Raw genomic sequence first — 27,302 nt, forward strand, 5'->3', positions numbered from 1 at the left:
AAATGCCCCCACAGTGCCAGATATACATTGCCCCACAGTGCCAGATACACAAATGCCCCCACAGTGTCAGATATACATTGCTCCACAGTGCCAGATACACAAATGCCCCCACAGTGCCAGATATACATTGCCCCACAGTGCCAGATATACAAATGCCCCCACAGTGCCAGATATACAAATGCCCCCACAGTGCCAGATATACAGTGCCCCCACAGTGCCATATTATAAGTGCCCCCACAGTGCCAGATACACAAATGCCCCCCACAGTACCAGATATACATTGCCCCAGAGTGCCAGATACACAAATGCCCCACTGTGCCAGATACACAAATGCCCCCACAGTGCCAGATACAGAAATGCCCCCACAGTGCCAGATATACATTGCCCCACACTGCAAGATATACATTGCCCCACAGTGCCAGATATACAAATGCCCCCACAGTATCAGATACACAAATGCCCCCCACAGTGCCAGATATACATTGCCTCCACAGTGCCAGATACACAAATGCCCCCACAGTGCCAGATGATAAATGTTCTCACAGTGCCAGATATACAGTGCCCCCCTGCTCACCACTGCCCCTCAATGCTTGTGAAGTCCGGTCTCTGCAGCTCCGTCGGCAGGTATCTCAAATGAGGCACCGGTTCATTAGCCAATCAGAGCTCATGGGCCAGCAGCCAATCAGGAGCCACGGCTGCCAGTCCGCAAGCTCTGACTGGCTAGCAAACCGGTGCCTTATGAGACTCGCCCCGCAGCCATCAGAGACCACCAGACATCCCAGAGAATTGAGGGGCAGAAGAGGCGCTGCTTTCCTCCCCTCACATAGCAGCCAACGGAAGGCAGGTATGGTGGACGGCCAGGCGGTATGGCGTACCGGCTGGGAATTTCTTACCACCCCGTATCGCCATACTTGCAGCACTGGTCCCTATCACTGCATCCCCCTGGTGCTCCCTTCATGCCCCAGTCGACACTAACTGCAAGCCACTCTGCATTCCTGTATATGTGATGTGTGGCTCGCTTTGTAAGCATGTAGAGGGCAAATTTGCACTACACAAACTCATATAAGTTTGACTCAACTTAAAAGGGGTACATACAGAGAGATCAATGCTTAAATTCTAAGCAATCTGACTAGATTGCTTAGAAATTAAGCACAGATCACTCCGTGTGTATGCCCATAGTGATAGCGATGCACGGCCCTAGATGCATGCTGACTCTAGATTTGGCATGCATGCTTGCCAAATCTAGTTAGATCACTCACCACTGGGAGAGGTGAGCGTCCCCGTCCCCCCTCCCTCCCACTGGGAGAGGTGAGCGTCCCCGTCCCCCTCGCTCAGAACACATTGCGCTGTGTGTAAGAGTGAGGAAGATGTGTGCTGAGCGTTCTGTGCTAGAGTGCTCAGCACACATCTCTGGGAGAAATCTCCCTGTGTATACCCCCCTTTACACCAGTTAGGGACATTGGGGTATATGTATTAACCTGAAGAAGTGATAAAGTAGTGATAAAGCAGCGATAAGCGTCAGGTGATAACACACCAGCCAATCATTACAAATTTGAAAAATGACAGGAGCCGATTGGCTGGTGCATTATTAGCTTGCACTTATCACTGCTTTATCACTTCTCCAATCTTAATACATCTGCCCCACTGCATAGTATGTTATTGTGTTTGCAATTATTTTTTTTTTAGTTGTTTTTCTTTACAATTTTCTTTTACTTAATTAAAAGCTGGTACTGCACACTTAAATGCGCTATTGTTGAGCCTGAATAAAATATTTATTTTTATTTGCACTATTTAACTTCAATATCACATGTTGTCATTTATTAAGTGTTAAATATTGTTATAAAGCTCCATCTTCTATGGTTCTGTGACCTGAGTAACTGATTTTTACACACTCAGGCTGTGAAATATCAGACCTGAAGTGAAAGGCCTCTAGGAGATGACAGAATCAGACAGGGACCATGTTCCAAGGCAATGATGTCAGCTCATAACACAGAATCATAATGTGCTTCACCTTGACAATCTCCTTTCTCACCCTCAGTTTGCTATCTGGCTTCCATAAAACCACATAAAACCACATAAATTATTTTTAGGAAGTGTGTTATGTTCTGGAATATCACTTAAGTATCATATGTTAAAGGATTGCTAAAAACATTTTGCCATAACATATTCATAGATACACTGGTAACAGTTTTCAGGCTTCAGTCTTATTGTTTAGGGTTATTCACTACCAATGGAAAACTGTTAGCTTTACATTTTACAACTCTTGTCAATATTTCATAAAAACCATAATATAAATATATTTACATATCCTACTATAGTATAACACAACTAAAAGTTGCATATTGTGATTAATCAGTCATCTCCGCAGGAACAGGAGGCAGCATCTGTCAAGAAGAGATGTTGAAGTACTGTACAATATTTTATCTGGAAGCAGAACGAACTATGGGGTGCAGAGCAGAATTCCTAGTATCTCTGGGCCTAATTCAGACCTGATCGCAGCAGCAAATTTGTTAGCTAATGGGCAAAACCATGTGCAGTGCAGGAGGGGAGGGGGGGGATATAACTTGTGCAGAGAGAGTTAGATTTGGGTGTGGTGTGTTCAAACTGACAGCTAAATTGCAGTGTAAAAATAAAGCATCCAGTATTTACCCTGCACAGAAACAATATAACCCTCCCAAATCTAACTCTCTCTCTGCAAGTGTTATATGTGCCGATGCCGGCACATGGTTTTGCCCATTAGCTAACAAATTTGCTGCTGCGATCAGATCTGAATTACCCCATCTGTTGGTCACTGTTGCAAAAATTGCTCAGGACCAACACAGTAGAAACAGACAACTTTGGCAGCTAATTTCCTTCTCTATGGGATTGTATAAGCCATCTCAAGTACCATCTGCAGCCATTTTGTAAACTACAGGACAAAATTCACAACAGGGTGTGGGATAACTATGTGAAGTACTTCATCTTATGAACTTAGGAGTCTATTTACTAAGCCTATGATGGAGATAAAGTGGATGGAGAAAAAGTACCAGCTAATCAGCTCCTAACTGCCATGTTACAGGCTGGGTTTTAAAAATGACTGTTAGACTCTGATTGGCTGGTACTTTATATTTGTCCACTTTATCTCCATCCAAGGCTTAGTAAATAGACCCCTTAGTCCAGGGACCTTCTGGGCATAAATCTACAGGCCAAGGTGCTCTATTAGGTGTGGTTGGTTCTGGATCAAGCAAGGTCCATTACTAGTATGGAGGTAATGACAGACACCTTAAGGTCATAGTTATAGAAGTTAAGGTATATTATATTCAGAGGATGAACCTTAGCAGGTGGAAGCCATGCTTGACTGGTAATGAAGGTAATAGCAAAGCTGTGGAGGTAAAAGGGATGCTAATTAAACAGCAAGACTGAAGGAGCTGCATATACTGGCAATGTCTGTAAATAGGCTATGCAGGGACAGGGCTGGCATACTAACAAAATGCAATAACAAGCAAGTTAGCGAATATAGAGGTCCTGAAGGTTTGGGTCAAACCAAAGATCAGGTTACCAGAAATTCAGTCATGAATACAACAGCAGACTCAGGAATTGTAGTGGAACCACCAAACACACAACAAGGACTTCACACTACTGTCATGCGGAAGGCTCCTTATAAAGAGTAACAATCATGGGTGTTTGAAGCAGCTGAAGATTGAACAAGATCAAACTTAAGAAAAACTGGTAACTGAGGAAATACATAGTGTGCATACTCAGACACAGCAGAACATTGGAATGTTTACTCCCAAATTCAATTTCCCTTTCCCCAATAAAAGCCCAACTGTGTCGCCTGGAAGGGTTGTAGATACAGTATATGCAAAACAATATATTGAGAAATATCTGAACTAAGAAAAGATACAAGATTTACAACAGTAGTAACTATTGTTACATTTCAAAATGATACCCATTTCACACCGCCAATGCCGGATCCCACCCGGGAATTGGAAACGGGTCCTTGCCGGGTGGGATCCGGCATTGGACACTGCCGCTGGCTTCCCTGACCTGCCAATATGCTGGGCGGGTTGCCATAGTGGCAGGGAGGTGGAGCCAGCAGCAGGGGTGGAGGCGGCGCTGGGAGTTGAGATCATCTCCGCTCTGCCTCTCCCTGTTGTAGTGAACGGGTCCCGGGTCGCAGCGACCCGGGAGCCCGTTTACACTGCCATTGACCCAGTATTCAACCCGGGAATAACACTGCTATGCCCCTTTCACACCACACACTGACCCGTGTCGACCCGGCAATATGCCGTGTCGATACCGGGTTATTTGTGCGGTGTGAAAGGGGTATAAATGAATGATTACAACCAGTTGATGTAAGTGTATTTTCAATCACTGCTGGTGATCTGTACCTATGGAAGTTAGCAGGCACTAAGCTGCCTTGTTTCAAATTTCTATATACTCCTTCAACATAGTATTTGTTTTGTTTGCTTTTTATGCAGTATAATTCTACTACAGGCCTTTCAGACATCTCATTAAATGTTCTTTGTTGATACTCTATAGACTTTGATGACTTTTTTTTAAGTGACATTGTAATGCTGATATCCAAACCAGTCCATACAGATATTGCATATGTTCTTTATTTAACTTGTGGATCTCCACATCCCAGTCACTATAAAAGACACTATAAAAGCCAGTTGATTTGTGGGCCACACACACACTGCGCACACAGGAGTGATTGAAATGAAAGGACAAGAGATAAAATAAGCACTGTTAATATGTCTTCAATGGTTCTAAATAATTGCAACGTAGTTGAAAAACAAATTCTGTGTAATGACATAGGTAAGCGTAAATTATTTACATGATGTCAATGTACTTAAAATTCTTCTTTGAACAGAAATAGTTAGTAATTATATCATATGCAAGCAATTTTTTGTGCATACATACAGATGTAATTACATACAACTACCATAGAGAGAAATGTGCCTAAGCACAGCTAGGAAAACACTGGGACTTTATTTCATGTGAGCAAAGTAACCAGGAGTTCTTGTTTAGTGTTCATTGATGAGCAAAGATTCTTTCTTCTAACCACATTACTGAGTCTACCTGCAGTATACATGTAGCGCCCAGCGCTTATGACAGGCAGCAAATGTGAAATTGGACACCGGCCATTTTGTGTTTAGAGACTACATCTCCCAGACAGCCTTGGGTTTCAGAGGATATACAGAGAGACACGCAGAGGCTGTCGGGGGGGTGGAGAAACAGGGCATGGGGAGGGGGGAGTGGAGAATGGAATGCTTTTGACCAGAGGAGTGGAGGAGGAGATGGCCAAGGAGGGAGAAGGAACGATGTCTGGAATATAGCAAGATGCAGCTGACAATGACTGGAGAATACTGGGGAAGAAGTCCACGTGACTGTACAGAAAGAGCCCTACGGAGAGGGAGAACCCTAGTCTGATGAAGTTAAGTGGCCTACAGAGGATAATGCATTTCAAACCTTCCTTTTCGACCCCTGGAGAGGACAGTTTGCAGAGGGACACACTTTGGAGGAATGTGAGATAAGTAACGGTTTACAGTGTTATGTTTCTTGGTAAAGACTGATAAATAGTAGCTAACAAAGTGTGTGATTTCACCAAGAATCAGTTTGTGGAACTACAAGTACCAGCATTGCTGAAAGTGCCAATTGGAACCTGTTAAAGTACCTTTTCAGTCAAGCTATAGCATGCAGAAGATAAGGAACTCTGAAATAACAGTGCACTATAGTGGGGGATGTATTGTCTAATGCTGTATGTGGTATGTGTGAAATTCCTTGTTATACTGCTGTTTTAAGTTGTCATTACCCATTCAGTGATTGCAAAGGCCAGGGTTTTATCTGCATACAAAAGGGAAGTTCAGGAAGGAACAGACAGACAGGAGAAAGCAGATTCATGTATTATGTTCATTTTTCTTATTACTGCATTATACACCCTTTAGATATGTGTGTGCATTACTGACCAACATGTTCCTATGCCTTTAGTATATGTCCTCTTTTATTGATCTACTATAGTCCCTTGTATATAAATGCATAAAAGCAATTGCTATTCCAGACCCTTTAATAAATGTGCCAGAGTGGCTTTTGCAACATATCCGTGTGATATATTCCTGTAGTGGGGTCGGTCTAAGCACGTGGTGGGCAGAGGGTTTCCCGAGTCTCCCTCTGGTGTTTCCAAAATTTAACACTTCCCAGAAGAGCACGTCACGTCAAGATTCGGGTGGAGGCACTAATACCAAGAGAAGTACAAGGTGAGAAGCATTGCAAAGCGGGAAGAGTTTAAATACACACCATTACCCAGAAAGCCCAGGTAAAGGGGTGTTACAGTGGAGTGCACTGCTGAGATTCGTACAGCTAACTCAGAATTTGCTTACCAGGCGGGCGCCATGGCTAGTTTGAAGCCAGAAGAAGTATATGGTTGGTGTGAACAACTATCCAAAGATTCAGAATGCTGTTTTGTTTTGTGCGGTGAACTGCAGGAAGTTCCAGATGAGGAGGTTACCAAGATGATTGCAGATCGGACAGGGATGCAGAGGCCAAATGTACTGGGCAGGAGGGATGATGCTGTGCTGCTAGAGAGCGATGCTGTGTTGGAGAGAGGATTGATCCCTGCTGTTTTTTCATATGAGGGAAGCAAACGTTGGAGTGTAGTGTTGCCTCTTAAGCCAAGTGAGGGGATGAGAGTTGCCCAAGAATCAAGTCCTACTGAAGAGAGGGCAAGGAGCCCCATTGTACAGTCCCCTGACATTCGAAGACAAGATGATTCACCTCTGGGCCTAGATGGAGCCTCTGACATGCAGAGTCGATTATTTTTGGTCGCTATGAATAAACTCGTGGAGCAACTGGGAAGAAACCAGTATGATGGTGGATATAGGAGATTGAGACCTTTCTCAGGTGTCCAACCTGTTCCAACTGGAGAAGATGCCTATGAGGTGTGGAAAGACACTGCAATCCAGTACATGGAAGAGTGGCACTGTCCTGAGACTGCAAAGAGACAACGGATAGTGGAGGGTTTACGTGGTCCAGCAATGGAGATTGTGCAGGCCACTCGTCGGAGTGACCCTAATGCTACTGCACGGAACTATCTAGCGGCTCTGGAAAGAGAGTTTGGAACATCAGAAGATGCCACTGACCTCCTTTACAAGTTAAGAAACACCTGTCAAGAGCCGGGGGAGAGATTGTCCAAATATCTATACCGCCTGGACAAGCTAATTTACCGCATTGTGGAAAAAGGGGGAATGACCCTCAGTGAAGTAGATGGGAGTCGCCTGCAACAGTTACTAAGAGGAGCACTGTCTTTAGACCCAGTTGCATTGAAGCTCCGGGGAGACTCTACTAGAAACCCAGCTCCTTCTTTCAACCAGCTAATCGATGAAGTCAAACAAGAGGAAGCTATAATCGAAGCTAGAGATGGTGTGGCCAAAAAGATAAAGACTGTTAGCCTGAAGCAGGAAACCAGTGCAAAAGAGGTGGAGTTACTGAAGATCCTTCAAGTGCAGAAGGAACAGATAGACCGTCTGTTAGCCCTTCAGACAGCTAGGGAGGCCCCAAGGCCTTCGCATCCATCATCTCCAATACAACTAGAGAGTCGAGGTGACCCCAGAAGATGTTTTGAGTGCGGTCGGCCTGGACATATAGCTAGACAGTGTCCAGCCAGATGGAATCAGAGGTCATCATATAAGCAATCCCCACCACCTGAACAGCCTTCGGGAAACGAGAAAGGGGGACCAGAAGACCCCACCCTGGCCCCCTAAAGAAAGTTAGTATCAATGCTGTGGGGAACTCACCTGCTACCTGGAATATATTGCCACCTGGCCTAGTCGGTCCAGCGCCTCACGTGACTGCCTTATTGAATGGACAGAGGTGTACGGCTCTACTGGATAGTGGTTCCCAGGTGTCCATTGTGTTCGAGAAGTGGTTTCGTGAGAATCTGTCTGATGTCAAGGTACATCCATTGTCTGGGCTGACCATCTGGGGCCTCAGTGAACAGAGCTATCCATATCTCGGATACATCACAGTGGACCTCAAGTTCCCAAGAGAAGTGGCTGGGATTGAAAAAGAAGTGCAAGTAGTCGCCCTTGTGTGTCCCGATCCAGAAGAAGAGGATAGAGATGTGCAAGCTATCATAGGAACCAATGCCCATTTGTTCAATACACTAGCCCAATGGTGCAGAGAGGAGGGTGGAAAGGAATATTACCAGACGCTCACCATTCATCCTGTATGCCTGGCGGCCTATCGAAAAAAGGAGGCAGAAGAAGCTCAGAAAAAGAGTGTGTTGGTTGCAGACAGTTTCCAACCATGCTTTGAAGGTACAGATGCCATGAAAGCCGATCTAGACAGACTGATCAAAGAAATGTTAGAGAGGAGAGATGTTTTCTCCCTAGGAGATTGGGACCTAGGGCTGGCTAGAGGGGTCCAACATAAGATTCGTCTTACTGATGAAAAACCCTTTCGAGAAAGGTCACGAAGATTGGCCCCTGCGGATTTGTATGATGTAAGAAGTCATCTGAAAGGTCTACTGGAGAATGATGTCATTGAAAAATCAGAGAGTCCCTATGCCTCTCCAATAGTGGTGGCTCGTAAGAAGAATGGTGATATCCGGATGTGTGTGGACTACCGAACTCTTAACAAGCGAACAGTGCCAGACCAGTACACAGTGCCTAAAGTTGATGAGGCACTTGACTGTCTGCAAGGAAGCAAATGGTTCTCTGTGCTAGACCTCAGGAGTGGGTACTACCAGATTCTAATGAGTCCAGGAGATGCTGAGAAGACAGCCTTCATATGCCCTGAAGGGTTCTTTCAGTTCAAGAGAATGCCACAGGGGGTAAAAGGTGCCCCAGCCACCTTTCAGAGGTGCATGGATGAGACCGTGGGGGACATGAATTTCCGTGAGGTAATCGTGTATCTGGATGACTTGATTGTTTTTGGGAGGACTCTACAAGAACATAACGAGAGATTGCTCAAAGTACTTGACCGATTGAAGAGTAAAGGGCTAAAGCTATCTTTAGAAAAGTGTCGACTATGCCAGAAGCAAGTCAAGTATGTTGGGCACATTGTCAGCAGAGAAGGGATCTCCACTGACCCAGCCAAAGTAGAAGCTGTGGAAGAGTGGCCACGGCCCACAAAACTAAAGGAACTGAGGTCTTTTCTGGGGTTCTGTGGGTACTACAGAAGATTTGTTCCAGGATATTCGAAACTAGCCAAGCCTTTGACAGAATTAACCAAAGGGTACCCACCAGTGAAGGGGTGGATGACCCAGCAAGGAAATAAACACTTTCTCCGTGTTAATGACCTATTTGGGGAAAGATGGACAGAAGAGTGTGAAACTGCATTCAAGAGATTGAAGGAGGGTCTTACCCAGTCTCCAGTGCTCGCCTATGCAAACCCTGACCTTCCATACATTCTTCATGTAGATGCATCATTTGATGGACTCGGAGGAGTACTTTACCAAGAACAAGAAGGCCAGATGAGGCCTGTGCACTATGTTAGCCGAGGCCTATCACCCAGCGAAAAGAATTACCCTGTGCACAAGCTGGAATTCTTGGCATTAAAATGGGCCATTGTCGACCGTCTGCATGATTATTTGTATGGTGCTACATTTGAAGTCCATACTGACAACAATCCGTTGACATACATCCAGACTACAGCAAAGTTGGATGCCACAGGACATCGATGGCTGGCAGCTTTGGCTGTGTATGACTTCACGCTGAAGTACCGACCTGGCAAAGGAAACATTGATGCTGATGCTTTGTCCAGGTTGGCTGGAAGACATGCGGAATCACCTGAAGAAGAGTGGGTTGAAGTGCCTGCTCCAGAAGTAAGAGGTATGTGCCATGAAGGAAGAGTGGTGGTGCCACCTGTGAGAGAATGTGTCACTGCATTGGGACTTTCAGAAGCGGCACTGCCCAAACATTATTGCTGGCTGAGTCAGTTTGAACTGGGTGATCTGCAGAGGATCAGTAGGAAACAGCTGAAAAGTGATCAACTAGAAGATCTGTCCCTAGGAGCGGTCTATTGGATGATAAAGAACAATGAAAGGTTGGGGCCAAAGGCCCTTAAAACAGAAGAAGCCATCTTACTGCACAGGCAAAGAGAATTTCTGATGGTCAGAGGAGGCCTCCTTTATAGGGAATCTACCCACCGAGATGGTAGAGTAAGAAGACAGTTGGTTCTGCCAAATAAACATCGTGATTCTATACTGAATGCCCTACATGACCAACATGGGCACTTAGGTGTTGAGAAAACAAGCGGGTTGATTGCCGATCGGTTCTATTGGCCAAGGATGGAGACTGATATTGAAAAATATTGCAGAAATTGTGGGACTTGCATTCTGCGTAAAACACTGCCCGAAAGAGCTGCACCATTGAAAAACATTTCGAGTGATGGGCCACTAGAGCTGGTGTGTATTGATTTCCTTTCTGTAGAGCCAGATGAAAGCAACACAGCACATATTCTCGTCGTGACAGATCATTTCACTCGGTACGCCCAGGCCTACCCAGCCAAAGATCAAAAAGCCACAACTGTTGCCAAGATTCTATGGGAGAAATTCTTTGTGCATTATGGACTTCCAGCCCGGATACATTCTGATCAAGGAAGAGATTTTGAGAGTCGGCTGATAAAAGAGATCTGCGAATTGTGCGGGATACAGAAGTCGAGGACGACACCATTCCATCCACAAGGGGACCCGCAGCCAGAGAGATTCAATCGAACCCTTCTCAACATGATGGGCACTTTGGGCACTGCCAGGAAGGCACACTGGAGTAGGCACATCAGTCAGTTAGTACATGCATATAACTGCACAAAAAATGAGTCAACTGGATACTCACCATACCTCCTTATGTTTGGAAGAGAAGCCCGACTGCCTGTAGACATTTGTTTCGGAATAATGGAGGTTTCCCACTCGGGGGAGACACATTTACAGTATGTGCAGAGACTGCGAGAAGAACTGAGACATGCTCACAAGTTGGCTCAAGAAGCTTCTACTAAGTCTGGTTTGAGAAACAAGACTCGATATGACAGTCGTGTGAAAGAGAATGTGCTGGGGATAGGAGACAGAGTACTGCTCCGCTACCTGGGAATACCAGGAAAGCATAAATTGGCAAATCGATGGAGAGAAGAACCCTATGAAGTGGTGGCCAAAATGTCTGGGGCACCTGTTTACCGTGTAAGGCCTGAAGGACAAACAGGGCCCATAAAGACTTATCACCGTCAACACCTATTACCGATTGGGAGAGATGTGAGGTTCAAGACCGAGCATGCTGTTGAGACCACCGAGAGGGTGCCCTGGAGGAAGCCAGGAAGACTGAGGTCTACCAGGAGAGAGGAAACTAGAGATTATAAAGAGACAGATTGCAGTGAGGATGAATGGGGGTATGATTCTCCCACTACGGAAAATGAGACTGTCATTCAAAGTCATGAGGTCACTAGACCCCACAGGTCTACTGAGAGAGCTACAGGAGAGCCAAGAGGAGAACAGGTGTGCAGGTTGGAGGAGGTCGTACCTGAAGTAACGGTGGAAGTTAGAGAACCTGAGGGACAGGCTCAGGACCAACCAGAAGAGAGAGATGTTGGGGGAGAGGCTGAACAACCAGAAAGGGTGTCAGAGGGAGATGAGGGAGCCCTTCCAGCTATTAGCCGACCCAGACGCACCACTAGGGCCCCTATGATATTTACTTATGATGAGTTAGGAAGGGCCACTGAAGTGCCCAGGGTGGTTCACCCTCACTGGGTCTACCCTTGGCCTTATTTGGGGCCCACCCCTGTCATCGTAGGAGCTTGTCAGGGTATGTGTGGATGTGTAAACAGACAGAATGGTTTAACACATATTCCTTTTCAGGGTGTGGAACAGGCTCATCACTTTGTCAGCGGATTGCCAGTCCCACAGGGGGAGTATGTAGCGCCCAGCGCTTATGACAGGCAGCAAATGTGAAATTGGACACCGGCCATTTTGTGTTTAGAGACTACATCTCCCAGACAGCCTTGGGTTTCAGAGGATATACAGAGAGACACGCAGAGGCTGTCGGGGGGGTGGAGAAACAGGGCATGGGGAGGGGGGAGTGGAGAATGGAATGCTTTTGACCAGAGGAGTGGAGGAGGAGATGGCCAAGGAGGGAGAAGGAACGATGTCTGGAATATAGCAAGATGCAGCTGACAATGACTGGAGAATACTGGGGAAGAAGTCCACGTGACTGTACAGAAAGAGCCCTACGGAGAGGGAGAACCCTAGTCTGATGAAGTTAAGTGGCCTACAGAGGATAATGCATTTCAAACCTTCCTTTTCGACCCCTGGAGAGGACAGTTTGCAGAGGGACACACTTTGGAGGAATGTGAGATAAGTAACGGTTTACAGTGTTATGTTTCTTGGTAAAGACTGATAAATAGTAGCTAACAAAGTGTGTGATTTCACCAAGAATCAGTTTGTGGAACTACAAGTACCAGCATTGCTGAAAGTGCCAATTGGAACCTGTTAAAGTACCTTTTCAGTCAAGCTATAGCATGCAGAAGATAAGGAACTCTGAAATAACAGTGCACTATAGTGGGGGATGTATTGTCTAATGCTGTATGTGGTATGTGTGAAATTCCTTGTTATACTGCTGTTTTAAGTTGTCATTACCCATTCAGTGATTGCAAAGGCCAGGGTTTTATCTGCATACAAAAGGGAAGTTCAGGAAGGAACAGACAGACAGGAGAAAGCAGATTCATGTATTATGTTCATTTTTCTTATTACTGCATTATACACCCTTTAGATATGTGTGTGCATTACTGACCAACATGTTCCTATGCCTTTAGTATATGTCCTCTTTTATTGATCTACTATAGTCCCTTGTATATAAATGCATAAAAGCAATTGCTATTCCAGACCCTTTAATAAATGTGCCAGAGTGGCTTTTGCAACATATCCGTGTGATATATTCCTGTAGTGGGGTCGGTCTAAGCACGTGGTGGGCAGAGGGTTTCCCGAGTCTCCCTCTGGTGTTTCCAAAATTTAACACTTCCCAGAAGAGCACGTCACGTCAAGATTCGGGTGGAGGCACTAATACCAAGAGAAGTACAAGGTGAGAAGCATTGCAAAGCGGGAAGAGTTTAAATACACACCATTACCCAGAAAGCCCAGGTAAAGGGGTGTTACATACAGTATGCTCAAGATTAAGCTTACAATAATTTAATTAACTTATTTTTCTCTTCATGTTAGAGTGAACAGTAAACTAGGAAGTTATGCCACAAGTATAGACTCATCAGTCATTGTTGCCAGTCTACTGGCTGGTCTATGTATAGTTGCTATATGCAGTAAGTAAATTTGATTTTCAATGCATTCATTGTCCAGAAAAATGATCACTCTTAGGGAGGAATTCAATTGAGGGTGGGGAATTTTTAAAACCCTAACCCTTACTCTATAGCTAACAAAATCCCCCCCTGGCCGCTGGTTAATGAGGACTCACGGCAGAGGTCGACCGGGATTCCGGCATTCAGTATCTCAGTGCCGGAATTTTGATCCATGTTGGGATGCCAGCCTTCTGAGCAGTGTTGAGATTCCAGCATCAGTATTCTGACTGCCAGGATGCCAAATGCTGTGTGTGTGACCCCTCGCCCCCGAGACAGCAGCTGAGAGAACTACATCTCCCAGCAGCCACCTCCCCTCTGAGCATCACCCATTCCTTCCAGCTGTCCCCTCCCCAGTGCAAAGATGGAGGAGAAACCACCAGGTGCCACAGACACCACCAGACAGGTTTTCTTTTTTTTCTCACACCACAGGGATTTCTTAGCTAAAAACCATGCATGCATTTTTTTATTGGATTCTGTGGGTATCGAGAGCATGCATACCTGTGGTAATACAAAATTGGACGAGAGGTCCATGAGTTTTTTATGCAGTCAAAACCTTGCTCCAAATTTATTCCATACCTTAGAGGGGAATTCAATTGAGGTGGGAAATAAAAAAAACCCTATGGTGCAAGGAGTTTCCTATTCAATTAGAGGATAGAAATCAGTGCAGCAAGAAATCAGTGTAACATTTTTACGCACCCCCAGAGTAAGTCTGATTTTTCCTAAAATTGTTAGTTTTTTGAAAAATCATTGGGACTTGCTCTGGCACCCTTGCGGCACCCCCCTTGTCAAGAACTAATGAAGCAATTGGAAGTTTCTAATTAGCTTAGTCTATAATTAGTCACCTTACAAAGCGCTGTCTTCTTCCTCCAGCATTGGGACCCATTCTCCTGAAGTTGCGGTGAGTGCATGAGTGTGTGGGAACTGCTACATTGAATCCTATGTAAACTACAAGGGTCACCTCTATTGACCTAGTGGTTTCCATCTCTAATAACAAGGTCAATAGTGGTGACCATTGTGGTTTAATAGGATTCAATGTAGCAGTTCCCACCATTGAAGTGTATGGAGTGGTGCAGCTCCATACACTTCAATAGGGAAGCTGTGATTGTCAGCAGGCTATTGCTTTGGTAGTGGCTGCTGATTGGCTGGAGTCTCCTACAATGACAGGAGTCACCCAAATGCCACATATAGCTCACACATACACATTCTCAGTCCAGTGGTTCAGGATTTAATTTTTTTTAAACCCTTTGGATACCTACTTTGGAATGAAGATGATCAATCTACATTGGAATAGGTGAATATTTTTATTTCTTACAGGTTACTGTGGATTCTACTGGAGAAGAAGAACAAAGGGCTACAGGGGATGTAGGGGATATGTGTGAGTATGTATGTGAGTGTGAATTTATTTTTACAAAAGCCACAAGAGCAGGCCCGATCACCATATGGTGATTTGCGGGTCAGTTGGCAGGGGGTGTGGCCAATATGATGCACTTCTATAAAACGATCACTTCATTTTGAACCTGCCCCTTCCCGATAGACCCATGAATCACTGCATTTTGCCACAAAGGGTAGGGGCCTGATAACATGGGTGTCCGATTCTACCCCCATCTACAACCTGCTGCAGGCTCTAGTATGTAGAAGGAATGCCAGGGTTATATAAATCTGAGATTGTAGAGCTGTGTGGATGGGAAGAAATCTGTTTGATGGATAAACGGTGTCAGGGTGAGAGCAGTGAGGGTATGAGTTTTGTGAGATAAAGCTGTGTCAGCGTAGAGCCATGTGAGGGAAAGCTGTGTCAGTGGGAAGAGCTGTGAAGGGATAAGATGTGTTGGGGACGAGCTCTGTGAGGGATGAGCTGTGTGAGGTGTAAACTGTGTAGGGGATAGTGCTGTCTATAGGCGTCACTACTACTGTGGGCATTATGTGTACAGTATAATAGGCACTACTACTGTGGGCATTATGTGTAAATGTGGCACTAATGTAACATGAGTAAAGGGCACTACTACTTTGGGCATTATGTAAGGGGCACTACTATTGTGGGCATTATGTGTATAAGTGCCACTACTACTGTGGGCACTATGTGTAAAAGTGGCACTACTACTGTGGGCATTGTGTATAAGGGGTACTACTGTGTGGTATAACATGTATAAGGGTTGCTACTGTGTAGTGTAACATGAAGAAGAGGAATTACTGTGTGAAGTAACATAAATATGGGGCACTGCTGTGTGTCATAACGTGAGTAAGAGGCATTATTATGTGGTATAATATGAATAACAGTAGGCGCACTACGTGCGGTGTAATGAAAATAAGTTTGTGCTACTGTGTGGTGTTATTTAAATTTGGAGTAGTACTACAGTGATGCAATGCTTCTGCTGAGAGTACACCCCTTGGCACATCTAGTCTGCCCTTTTAGTTTACCTTTTGGTAACCTCAACCCTATTTGATCCTTAATTCTTTGTATGGATATCTTTATGTCTATCCCAACTATGTTAAATTGCTCTACTGTTTTAGCCTCTACCAGCCTGATGGGAGGCTATTTCACCTATCCACTACCATTTCTGTGAAGTATTTTTTCCGCAAGTATTCTTGATCCTGCCTCCTTCCAGTTTCAGATCATGTCCTCTTGTTCTAAAACTTCTTTTCCTTCTAAAAATGTCTCCCTCCACTACCTTATTAAAACCCTTGATATATTTAACAGTTTCTTTCATGTCCCACCTTTCTCTTCTATGCTCCAAACTATACATATTAAGATATTTTAGCCTTTCTGGGTAAATTTTGTGATGTACTGTAGGCCATGCATCATTGTAGATACCCTTCTTTGTACAGTTTCTAATGTATTTAAACCCTTCTGGAGATATGCTCTACAGAACTGAACACAGTATACTAGATGAGGCTGTACAATGACCAATACAGTGGCATTATTACTTCTTTGTTTCTTCTACTGATTTATCTCCCTTTGCAACCAAATAGACTTGCCTTTCTTATTGCTTTGTTATATTGCTTACCAGCCTTTAACCACTTGCCTGGCATGGGCTCATCAGATTTGATCACACCAGGTTGTGCTTTCCCTGACATGGTCCCTTTCGACACAATGCGTGTAGTCATCCTATTGACTGGAAGAGAACTCTTAACCAAGGTGTTGCGCAAAATTTTGTGCACATCTATACGTAAATTTTGGTTTGTCGCTAATTAATTCTTTAATATCAGGATCCCTGGTTAAAAGGCCCCAGTGCTTTTTAATAATATTTTCCACAACTCGATGTTGTGTAGTGAAACGAGTGATAAATCTAATATCACTAGTTCTATGGTTCCTGATAGATTTTTTTCTCTAACATTGATGGTCTATCTGCACTCAAAGTATCCAGTTTCGCTTGTCTATTAGTAAACCAATATCATATCCTTTGGCTACAAAGTTCTCTTCCATTTGGTCGGCTTGTGTTATAAATACCAAGGTGTCTGTACAGTTACATTTCAAATGTTGAAACTGACTTTTAGGTATACTCTGTATCCAATTATGGTGATGATTACTGTTAAATCCTATATACAAGTTACAATCCGTTGGCTTACAATAATTCTTAGTTAGAATTTTTTCTTCCTCTACATAAATTGTGAGGTCCAGGAAGCTTACTGCAAAATTGCTTATATCAAAATCAAGCTCTATACCTTTACCATTCTATTTCAAGTATTGTCAGAAGAGACCCCCACAAATAAAAACCACGTCATCTATATAACAGGCCCAGAGCACTAGGCTTGGCACCCCACTGGTGGCACGACCATATGGCCAGCTCCTCCCAGTGGGCCATAAATAGATTAGCATAACTAGGTGCCAGCCTAGTGCCCATCGCAGTGCCCACCTACTGTAAATAGAAGTTCCCTTCATACCAGAAGAAATTGTTATTAAGAAATAAAGCAATACCGTCTAAAATAAATTGATGATTAATGGATCCTATTTTTTCAAATGGTATTTTACAGCCTCTAATCCTTGTTTGTGCTGTATAATCATGAACAGGGATTTCACATCTGTCGTGACGAGAAAATATTCCTTTTTCCACTAAACTTTAGCAAGTTTATTAATAACTGCGATAGTATCTTTAAGATATGATCTAGTGTTGAGTGTTAATGGTTGAATTTTGGAATCTAGAAATGCAGATAAGTTGGACGTAAGTGAATTGACTCGCACCACAATTGGACGACCAGGGTTTTTTCTAATTGTTTGTGGACTTTAGGGAGTAAGTAAATGACAAGAATGGCTGGATTATCCAGTTTTATATATTCTACTTCATCCATGGTGAGTGTGTTGTTACCTGCAAATAATCCTAGCAATACATCCATCTTTATTTGTATATTGAGGGAGGGATCTCCCTTCAAATTTTTATATGTATGCTTATCAGCAAGTTGTCGCATCATCTCTTTATGGTAGTCGTCTCTATTTAGCACAACTGTCTCCCCCCCCCCCCCCCCCCCAACACCACCACCACCCTTATCTGCAGGTTTGATTACTATTTGGTCATTCTTTTTTAGTGCTGTGTCCACTTTTCTCTGAGCTAATGATAAATGACTGCCTTTCAATGGTTTAAGCTCTAATTTCTCCAGATCTTCCTTTACTAAACCTTCAAAACTGCTAATAAAGCAGCCTTTCTTTTGTTTCGGGTAAAAACTGGACTTTTTTTGAAGGTTTTACCTGTATTAGGTACTGTTAATGTCTCAGCACTATCCTTATCTGCAAAGGTTTTTTTCAATGTCAATCTCCTGAAAAATTTCTGAAGGTCTACAAACACCCCAAACTCATCTATTTGATTAGACGGGGCAAAGTTTAACCCCTTCTCTAAAACATCTTGCTCCTCCTTAGATAGGGTGGGGTCACTTAAATTATATACCTTGGTTTTTCCTTCCTCACTAATGGGGATAGTTGTCTCACAATTCATTTCTGGGGGAACTGTCCTACATCTTTTTATTCCCCCTCTACATCCTTGTTTTTTATTCTTCTTTTTTTTTTTTTTTTTCACTATCTGTTTCTGTTGAGGCGATGTCTCCTCTCTAAAAAATGGGGATTACTCTTATTCTCTCCCAAGGTATCTCTAAAGGGTCTCCTATGATACTCTCTGTCATGACGGTAATGATCATTGTATGTATCTTGTTTATACTCCCTATTTGGAGGATAGTCTCTATAATTCCTCTCTGTTGATCTATTGATTCTGTAGTTAGTCCTCCAATTGGATGTTCATTTTACAGGTCTGATGGGGGTCTTTATTGTACTACATGGTTCAGAGCTTTGATTTCTAGTATTCCCACATACTCCTGGTCTGTAGACCCTATAATCATTATAGTTCCCCATTTTGCTGTGCTTTCATCAACTCTATCTTTTTTTAATGTTTCTGAATTGACTGCTGGAATCTTGTTTATTTGTAATATGAACCATCTCTTCTTCATAATCACGCTTGACTCTTCTATATTTTTTCTGTTTTTTATTTATAAGTTCCTTCTTATTCTTTTGAATTTTGATTTAGCAAAACAAGAAATGAAAACTATATTTCAGTTAAGAACGCTAGCCCCTAGTGGGCTTAATAGCGATTTCGAAACTAAGTGGTTTATTTAACCATGTATTGTCCTCTTCTTTAGGTTTGCCAGATTATTATATACCCACTAATTGTCTCTTATCCTTTCTGTATTTTTGAGGAATGAGTGTGGTTATGTGCGGGGCAACAGTGTTAATCATTTGTTAAATTTACACAGTCCAATTATTGTACCATCTAGACTAGATATTTTTATATAGTTATGTGTTTTTATATATATATATATATATATATATATATACAGGTTGAGTTTCCCATATCCAAATATTCCGAAATACGGAATATTCCGGAATACGGACTTTTTTGCGTGAAAGTGAGATAGTGAAACCTTTGTTTTTTGATGGCTCAATGTACACAAACTTTGTTTAATACACACAGTTATTAAAAATATTGTATTAAATGACCTTCAGGCTGTGTGTATAAGGTGTATATGAAACATAAATGAATTGTGTGACTATAGATACACTTTGTTCAATGCACAAAGTTACAAAAAATATTGGCTAAAATGACCTTCCAACTGTGTGTATAAGGTGTATATGTAACATAAATGCATTCTGTGCTTGGACTTGGGTCCCATCACCATGATATCTCATTATGGTATGCAATTATTCCAAAATACGGAAAAATCCGATATCCACAATACCTCTGGTCCCAAGCATTTTGGATAAGGGATACTCAACCTGTATATATATATATACAGGTTGAGTATCCCATATCCAAATATTCCGAAATACGGAATATTCTGAAATACGGACTTTTTTTGAGTGAGAGTGAGATAGTGAAACCTTTGTTTTTTGATGGCTCAATGTACACAAACTTTGTTTAATACACACATTTATTAAAAATATTGTATTAAATGACCTTCAGGCTGTGTGTATAAGATGTATAAGAAACATAAATGAATTGTGTGAATGCACACACAATTTGTTTAATGCACAAAGTTATAAAAAAATATTGGCTAAAATGACCTTCAGGCTGTGTGTATAAGGTGTATATGAACCATAAATGCATTCTGTGCTTAGATTTAGGTCCCATCACCATGATTTCTCATTATGCTATGCAATTATTCCAAAATACAGAAAAATCCCATATCCAAAATACCTCTGATCCCAAGCATTTTGGATAAGGGATACTCAACCTGTATATATATATATATATATATATATATATATATATATATTTTTTTTTTTTTTTTTTAAATATATTTATCAATACTTTTTTATGCCTGCTACGTACTTGTATTTTTTATATGTATATTCATTTGTATATCTATGTGATTGAAAATATTCATCTAATTGTTACCAGTATTAGGGAAATGGATGTGTTTATTAGCCAGGTACTGCAGTTAGAAATAGCTGATTGCTAATTATACCCCTGGTGTGATGTGCATGTTGTGAATGGACAGAGCGATCACATGACTTGGAGACATGGCCTTTATAAACCTGACTGCTGGAGCAAGCAGCACTCTTTGATAAAGGGGACGCTGTCTGCCGTAATGTGTAAAAAAGGGGACGTTGTCTGCCGTAATGTTTAAAAAGGGGGACTGTCTGCCGTAATGTGTAAAAAAGGGGACTGTCTGCCATAATGTGTAAAAAAGGGGACTCTGTCTGCTGTAATGTGTAAAAAAGGGGACGCTGTCTGCCGTAATTTGTAAAAGGGGACGCTGTCTGCCGTAATGTGTAAAAAAGGGAACGCTGCATGCCGTAATGTGTAAAAAAAAAGGACGCTGTCTGCTGTAATGTGTAAAAAGGGACGCTGTCTGCCGTAATGTGTAAAAAGGAGGACTGTCTGTCGTAATGTGTAAAAAAGGGGACTGTCTGCCATAATGTGTAAAAAGGGGACGCTGTCTGCCGTAATGTGTAAAAAAGGGGACGCTGTCTACCGTAATGTGTAAAAAAGGGGACGCTGTCTGCCATAATGTGTACAAAGAGGGACTGTCTGCTGTAATGTGTAAAAAAGGGGACTCTGTCTGCCGTAATGTGTAAAAAGGGGACGCTGTCTGCCGTAATGTGTAAAAAAGGGGATGGTGTCTGCCGTAATCTGTAAAAAGGGGACGCTGTCTGCCGTAATCTGTAAAAAAGGGAATCTGTCCACCGTCATTTGTAAAAGATGCTCTACCTGGTGTAGTGGTGCTACTGTGCAGTGCAATTTGAATACTGGATACTACTGTGCACCGTTATATGTATTGGTATTATTTTGTGGCCACACCGCTTCTCCATGAAGCCACGCCCCTATATTTTTTGCGCGTTCCTATGGCGCGCACTGCCCCTGTTTTACATAGATGGGGGCTCCGATGCCGTTTCTTGCACACAGCGCTAAAATGTCTAGTTACGGCACTGTTGCTAGGTATCCATTTCCATGGCCCTGAGCAGGTCTCCCTCACCAGATCCTCTCCAGGGGTGAGGGGGTGGACTTGGACGGGATGAGGGGGGGCCCAAAGCATTTTGTCGCACCTGGGCCCACCGCTCGCTAGTTCTGCCACTGGTTACATGTAACCAGCTTCAGCAAAGAACTTCACCAGTGATCGAGTGAGGGGCGCATATCATCTATACCCTGTCTGTGACTGCAGCCGGACCCATCCGTGAGTGGAGACCAGCTTCCGCACCAGACTCCCAGTGTTGTTCTTGCTGTGCTGCAAACTTTGTGATTTTATTGTATATCATCTTTTAATATTAAACATCAACTTTTTGGACCATACATTGTACTGGACAGCTGTTTCCTGGGGCGATCTAAAGATACCCTTATATGAACGCGTGACAGAATTAATATGTAAGTGTTCATCTTTTATGAAGTTATCCCGTTTTATTATATATTGAAAAAATTATATCGGGGGTTAAAGATACCTTGTTTGGTCTGCGGGTGAGAACCCTAATGTAAGTTCTTAATTAAAAGGGTGTGTTTTTCGGTGTACCACTCACGAATATTGAAGGATTTAAGAACAGTATAATGCAAGTGAACAGCACCTACACACAGTTTTCTTTTTTTGTATTACTGTCCTGTGGAGATTTATAGGTGTTCTCCTTTAAACTGTGTGGCTGCAGTTTACTGGTCAGCGCAGAAACCACATTTTGATTCTTGTGCATGCTAGGCGGCCTTGCCCAGCAATGGGCGTCCCCCAGTATGAGACCAAAAGGATAGCAAATTCTGCTGATTAGCAGAATTTGCTATCCTTACTGAATTAGCCCCATAATTCATGCATAAAGAGACCTTATATAAATTTAGAGATATAATGGCAAAATAAAAGTAAAAGTGGTACCAGTTGATTATTTGGACCGAACCACGAACAGACTTGTAATGTTTGTGTAGATGCGCTTTTCACCTCTTTGTGTCTTATTCATTGAGTGCACTCAGTCAACAGAGCTGTTTTGAGTTCTAATGCCATCTGTGGCACTCAGCTTATCGCAGTGATACAGGATGTCTTAACATTTACAAAAAAAGTCCCAAAAGAGGTGTTACCCCTCTGGCAATGTCTGTCCCAGTTGCACATGTGCAACATTTTTAGAAAAAAGCCACACTAGTACAGGAGCATCCAGAGATGGCAGCAGGACCATTGTCGGACTGGGGTATAAAGGGCCCACTGGGGGAATGCAGTGATAGGGGCCCATACTTAGGGGTGTGATCAGTCTACAAAGGGGGTGTGACCACAGAGGCTTGAAATGCACAATAGTCTTGTGCAGTGTAATGCAACGTATCTGCCATGTATAATACAAGTGCACAGTCTGGAACCTGATCCCTAGAGAAAGGAGTGGGCCCTCGGGCAGTGGGGCCCACCGGTGGTTTCCCCTGTACCCTTGTGGGCCAGTCCGACCCTGAGCAGGACTGTAAGTAAGCATAATTTCATCCTCAAATATGTTATATGACAAGAGACCAAAAGTTCTTCTCTTCGTTGCTTGATAAGTTTCCAGCACACTTCACCACCATAGATGGCCATTGTGGCAATGTTATTAGGAGAGAGAGAAAAAAGGCACAGCTGTAGAAAGCTCTGATTTGGACTGACATGGACTGCCTTCTAACTAGTGATGAGCGGGTTCGGTTTCCGAGAAACCGAACCCCCCCCGAACTTTACCCTTTTTACACGGGTCCGAGCCATACTCGGATTCTCCCGTATGGCTCGGCTAACCCGAGCGCGCCCGAACGTCAGCATCCCGCTGTCGGATTCTCGCGAGATTTGGATTCTATATAAGCAGCCGCGCGTCGCCGCCATTTTCACACGTGCATTGAGATTGATAGGGAGAGGACGTGGCTGGCGTCCTCTCCGTTTATATAGTTATAGTTAGTTGATCTGATTGCTACTGCTTAGCTTACTGTGGGGAGGATTGGGGAGCAGCTGTTAGGAGGAGTACAGTGCAGAGTTTTGCTAGTTTTTTTTTATCCGTTCCCTGCCTGAAAAAAACGCTCCATACCATATCTGTACTCAGCCTCAGTGTGCTGCATGATATATCTGACTGTGCTGAGTGCTCACACTGCTTAATTGTGGGGGAGACCGGGGAGCAGCTATAGCAGGAGTACAGTGCACAGTTTTGCTGACAGTGACCACCAGTATACGTTTGTCTGCCTGAAAAACACTCCTGTGGTGTCTTTTTTTCTTTATACTATAAGTATAAACGCAGTCTGCTGACAGTGTCCACCAGGTCCATTATACTGCATATAGCAGTACGGTAGGCCACTGCTGTACCTACCTCTGTGTCTTCAGTCACTCGTCGTCATACATAAAGTATACTATCCATCCATCTACATTGTATACCTGTGGTGTCTTTTTTTCTTTATACTATAAACGCAGTCTGCTGACAGTGTCCACCAGGTCCATTATACTGTATATAGCAGTACAGTAGGCCACTGCTGTACCTACCTCTGTGTCTTCAGTCACTCGTCGTCATACAAAAAGTATACTATCCATCCATCTACATTGTATACCTGTGGTGTCTTTTTTTCTTTATACTATAAACGCAGTCTGCTGACAGTGTCCACCTGGTCCATTATACTGTATATAGCAGTACGGTAGGCCCCTGCTGTAACTACCTCTGTGTCTTCAGTCACTCGTCGTCATACATAAAGTATACTATCCATCCATCTACATTGTATACCTGTGGTGCCTTTTAGTTGTGCGCATTCAAATATGGAGAACAAAAATGTGGAGCTTAAAAAAATAGGGAAAGATCAAGATCCACTTCCACCTCATGCTGAAGCTGCTGCCACTAGTCATGGCCGATATGATGAAATGCCATCAACGTCGTCTGCCAAGGCCGATGCCCAATGTCATAGTACAGAGCATGTAAAATCCAAAACACAAAAGATCAGTAAAAAAATGACCCAAAAATCAAAATTAAAAGCGTCTGAGGAGAAGCGTAAACTTGCCAATATGCCATTTACGACACGGAGTGGCAAGGAACGGCTGAGGCCCTGGCCTATGTTCATGGCTAGTGGTTCAGCTTCACATGAGGATGGAAGCACTCATCCTCTCGCTAGAAAAAAGAAAAGACTTAAGCTGGCAAAAGCACAGCAAAGAACTGTGCGTTCTTCGAAATCACAAATCCCCAAGGAGAGTCCAATTGTGTCGGTTGCGATGCCTGACCTTCCCAACACTGGACGGGAAGAGCTTGCACCTTCCACCATTTGCACGCCCCCTGCAAGTGCTGGAAGGAGCACCCGCAGTCCAGTTCCTGATAGTCAAATTGAAGATGTCACTGTTGAAGTACACCAGGATGAGGATATGGGTGTTGCTGGCGCTGGGGAGGAAATTGACAAGGAGGATTCTGATGGTGAGGTGGTTTGTTTAAGTCAGGCACCCAGGGAGACACCTGTTGTCCATGGGACGAATATGGCCATTGACATGCCTGGTCAAAATACAAAGCTCTTCACAGCTCTTCGGTGTGGAATTATTTCAACAGAAATGCGGACAACGGGTGTCAAGCCGTGTGTTGCCTTTGTCAAGCTGTAATAAGTAGGGGTAAGGACGTTAACCACCTCGGAACATCCTCCCTTATACGTCACCTGCAGCGCATTCATCATAAGTCAGTGACAAGTTCAAAAACTTTGGGTGACAGCGGAAGCAGTCCACTGACCACTAAATCCCTTCCTCTTGTAACCAAGCTCCTGCAAACCACACCACCAACTCCCTCAGTGTCAATTTCCTCCTTACCCAGGAAAGCCAATAGTCCTGCAGGCTATGTCACTGGCAAGTCTGACGAGTCCTCTCCTGCCTGGGATTCCTCCGATGCATCCTTGAGTGTAACGCCTACTGCTGCTGGCGCTGCTGTTGTTGCTGCTGGGAGTCGATCGTCATCCCAGAGGGGAAGTCGGAAGACCACTTGTACTACTTCCAGTAAGCAATTGACTGTCCAACAGTCCTTTGCGAGGAAGATGAAATATCACAGCAGTCATCCTGCTGCAAAGCGGATAACTGAGGCCTTGGCAGCCTGGGCGGTGAGAAACGTGGTTACGGTATCCATCGTTAATTCAGAGCCAACTAGAGACTTGATTAAGGTACTGTGTCCTCGGTACCAAATACCATCTAGGTTCCATTTCTCTAGGCAGGCGATACCGAAAATGTACACAGACCTCAGAAAAAGAGTCACCAGTGTCCTAAAAAATGCAGTTGTACCCAATGTCCACTTAACCACGGACATGTGGACAAGTGGAGCAGGACAGACTCAGGACTACATGACTGTGACAGCCCACTGGGTAGATGTATTGCCTCCCGCTGCAAGAACAGCAGCGGCGGCACCAATAGCAGCATCTCGCAAACGCCAACTCATTCCTAGGCAGGCTACGCTTTGTATCACCGCTTTCCAGAATACGCACACAGCTGAAAACCTCTTACGGCAACTGAGGAAGATCATCGCAGAATGGCTTACCCCAATTGGACTCTCCTGGGGATTTGTGGCATCGGACAACGCCAGCAATATTGTGTGTGCATTACATCTGGGCAAATTCCAGCACGTCCCATGTTTTGCACATACCTTGAATTTGGTGGTGCAGAATTTTTTAAAAAATAACAGGGGCGTGCAAGAGATGCTGTCGGTGGCCAGAAGAATTGCGGTCCACTTTCGGCGTACAGGCACCGCGTACAGAAGACTGGAGCACCACCAAAAACACCTGAACCTGCCCTGCCATCATCTGAAGCAAGAGGTGGTAACGAGGTGGAATTCAACCCTCTATATGCTTCAGAGGATGGAGGAGCAGCAAAAGGCCATTCAAGCCTATACATCTGGCCACGATATAGGCAAAGGAGGTGGAATGCACCTGACTCAAGCGCAGTGGAGAATGATTTCAACATTGTGCAAGGTTCTGCAACCTTTTGAACTTGCCACACGTGAAGTCAGTTCAGACACTGCCAGCCTGAGTCAGGTCATTCCCCTCATCAGGCTTTTGCAGAAGAAGCTGGAGACATTGAAGGAGGAGCTAAAACAGAGCGATTCCGCTAGGCATGTGGGACTTGTGGATGGAGCCCTTCATTCGCTTAACCAGGATTCACGGGTGGTCAATCTGTTGAAATCAGAGCACTACATTTTGGCCACCGTGCTCGATCCTAGATTTAAAACCTACGTTGTATCTCTCTTTCCAGCAGACACAAGTCTGCAGAGGTTCAAAGACCTGCTGGTGAGAAAATTGTCAAGTCAAGCGGAACGTGACCCGTCAACATCTCCTCCTTCACATTCTCCCGTAACTGGGGGTGGAAGGAAAAGGCTACAAATTCCGAGCCCACCCGCTGGTGGTGATGCAGGGCAGTCTGGAGCGAGTGCTGACATCTGGTCCGGACTGAAGGACCTGCCAACGATTACTGACATGTCGTCTACTGTCACTGCATATGATTCTCTCACCATTGAAAGAATGGTGGAGGATTATATGAGTGACCGCATCCAAGTAGGCACGTCAGACAGTCCGTACGTATACTGGCAGGAAAAAGAGGCAATTTGGAGGCCCTTGCACAAACTGGCTTTATTCTACCTAAGTTGCCCTCCCTCCAGTGTGTACTCCGAAAGAGTGTTTAGTGCCGCCGCTCACCTTGTCAGCAATCGGCGTACGAGGTTACTTCCAGAAAATGTGGAGAAGATGATGTTCATTAAAATGAATTATAATCAATTCCTCCGTGGAGACATTCACCAGCAGCAATTGCCTCCAGAAAGTACACGGGGACCTGAGATGGTGGATTCCAGTGGGGACGAATTAATAATCTGTGAGGAGGGGGATGTACACAGTGAAAGGGGTGATGAATCGGACGATGATGATGAGGTGGACATCTTGCCTCTGTAGAGCCAGTTTGTGCAAGGAGAGATTGATTGCTTCTTTTTTGGTGGGGGCCCAAACCAACCAGTCATTTCAGTCACAGTCGTGTGGCAGACCCTGTCGCTGAAATGATGGGTTCGTTAAAGTGTGCATGTCCTGTTTATACAACATAAGGGTGGGTGGGAGGGCCCAAGG

This window comes from Pseudophryne corroboree, chromosome 5 (genome assembly GCF_028390025.1).
Source record: "Pseudophryne corroboree isolate aPseCor3 chromosome 5, aPseCor3.hap2, whole genome shotgun sequence".
Classification (NCBI taxonomy): domain Eukaryota; kingdom Metazoa; phylum Chordata; class Amphibia; order Anura; family Myobatrachidae; genus Pseudophryne; species Pseudophryne corroboree.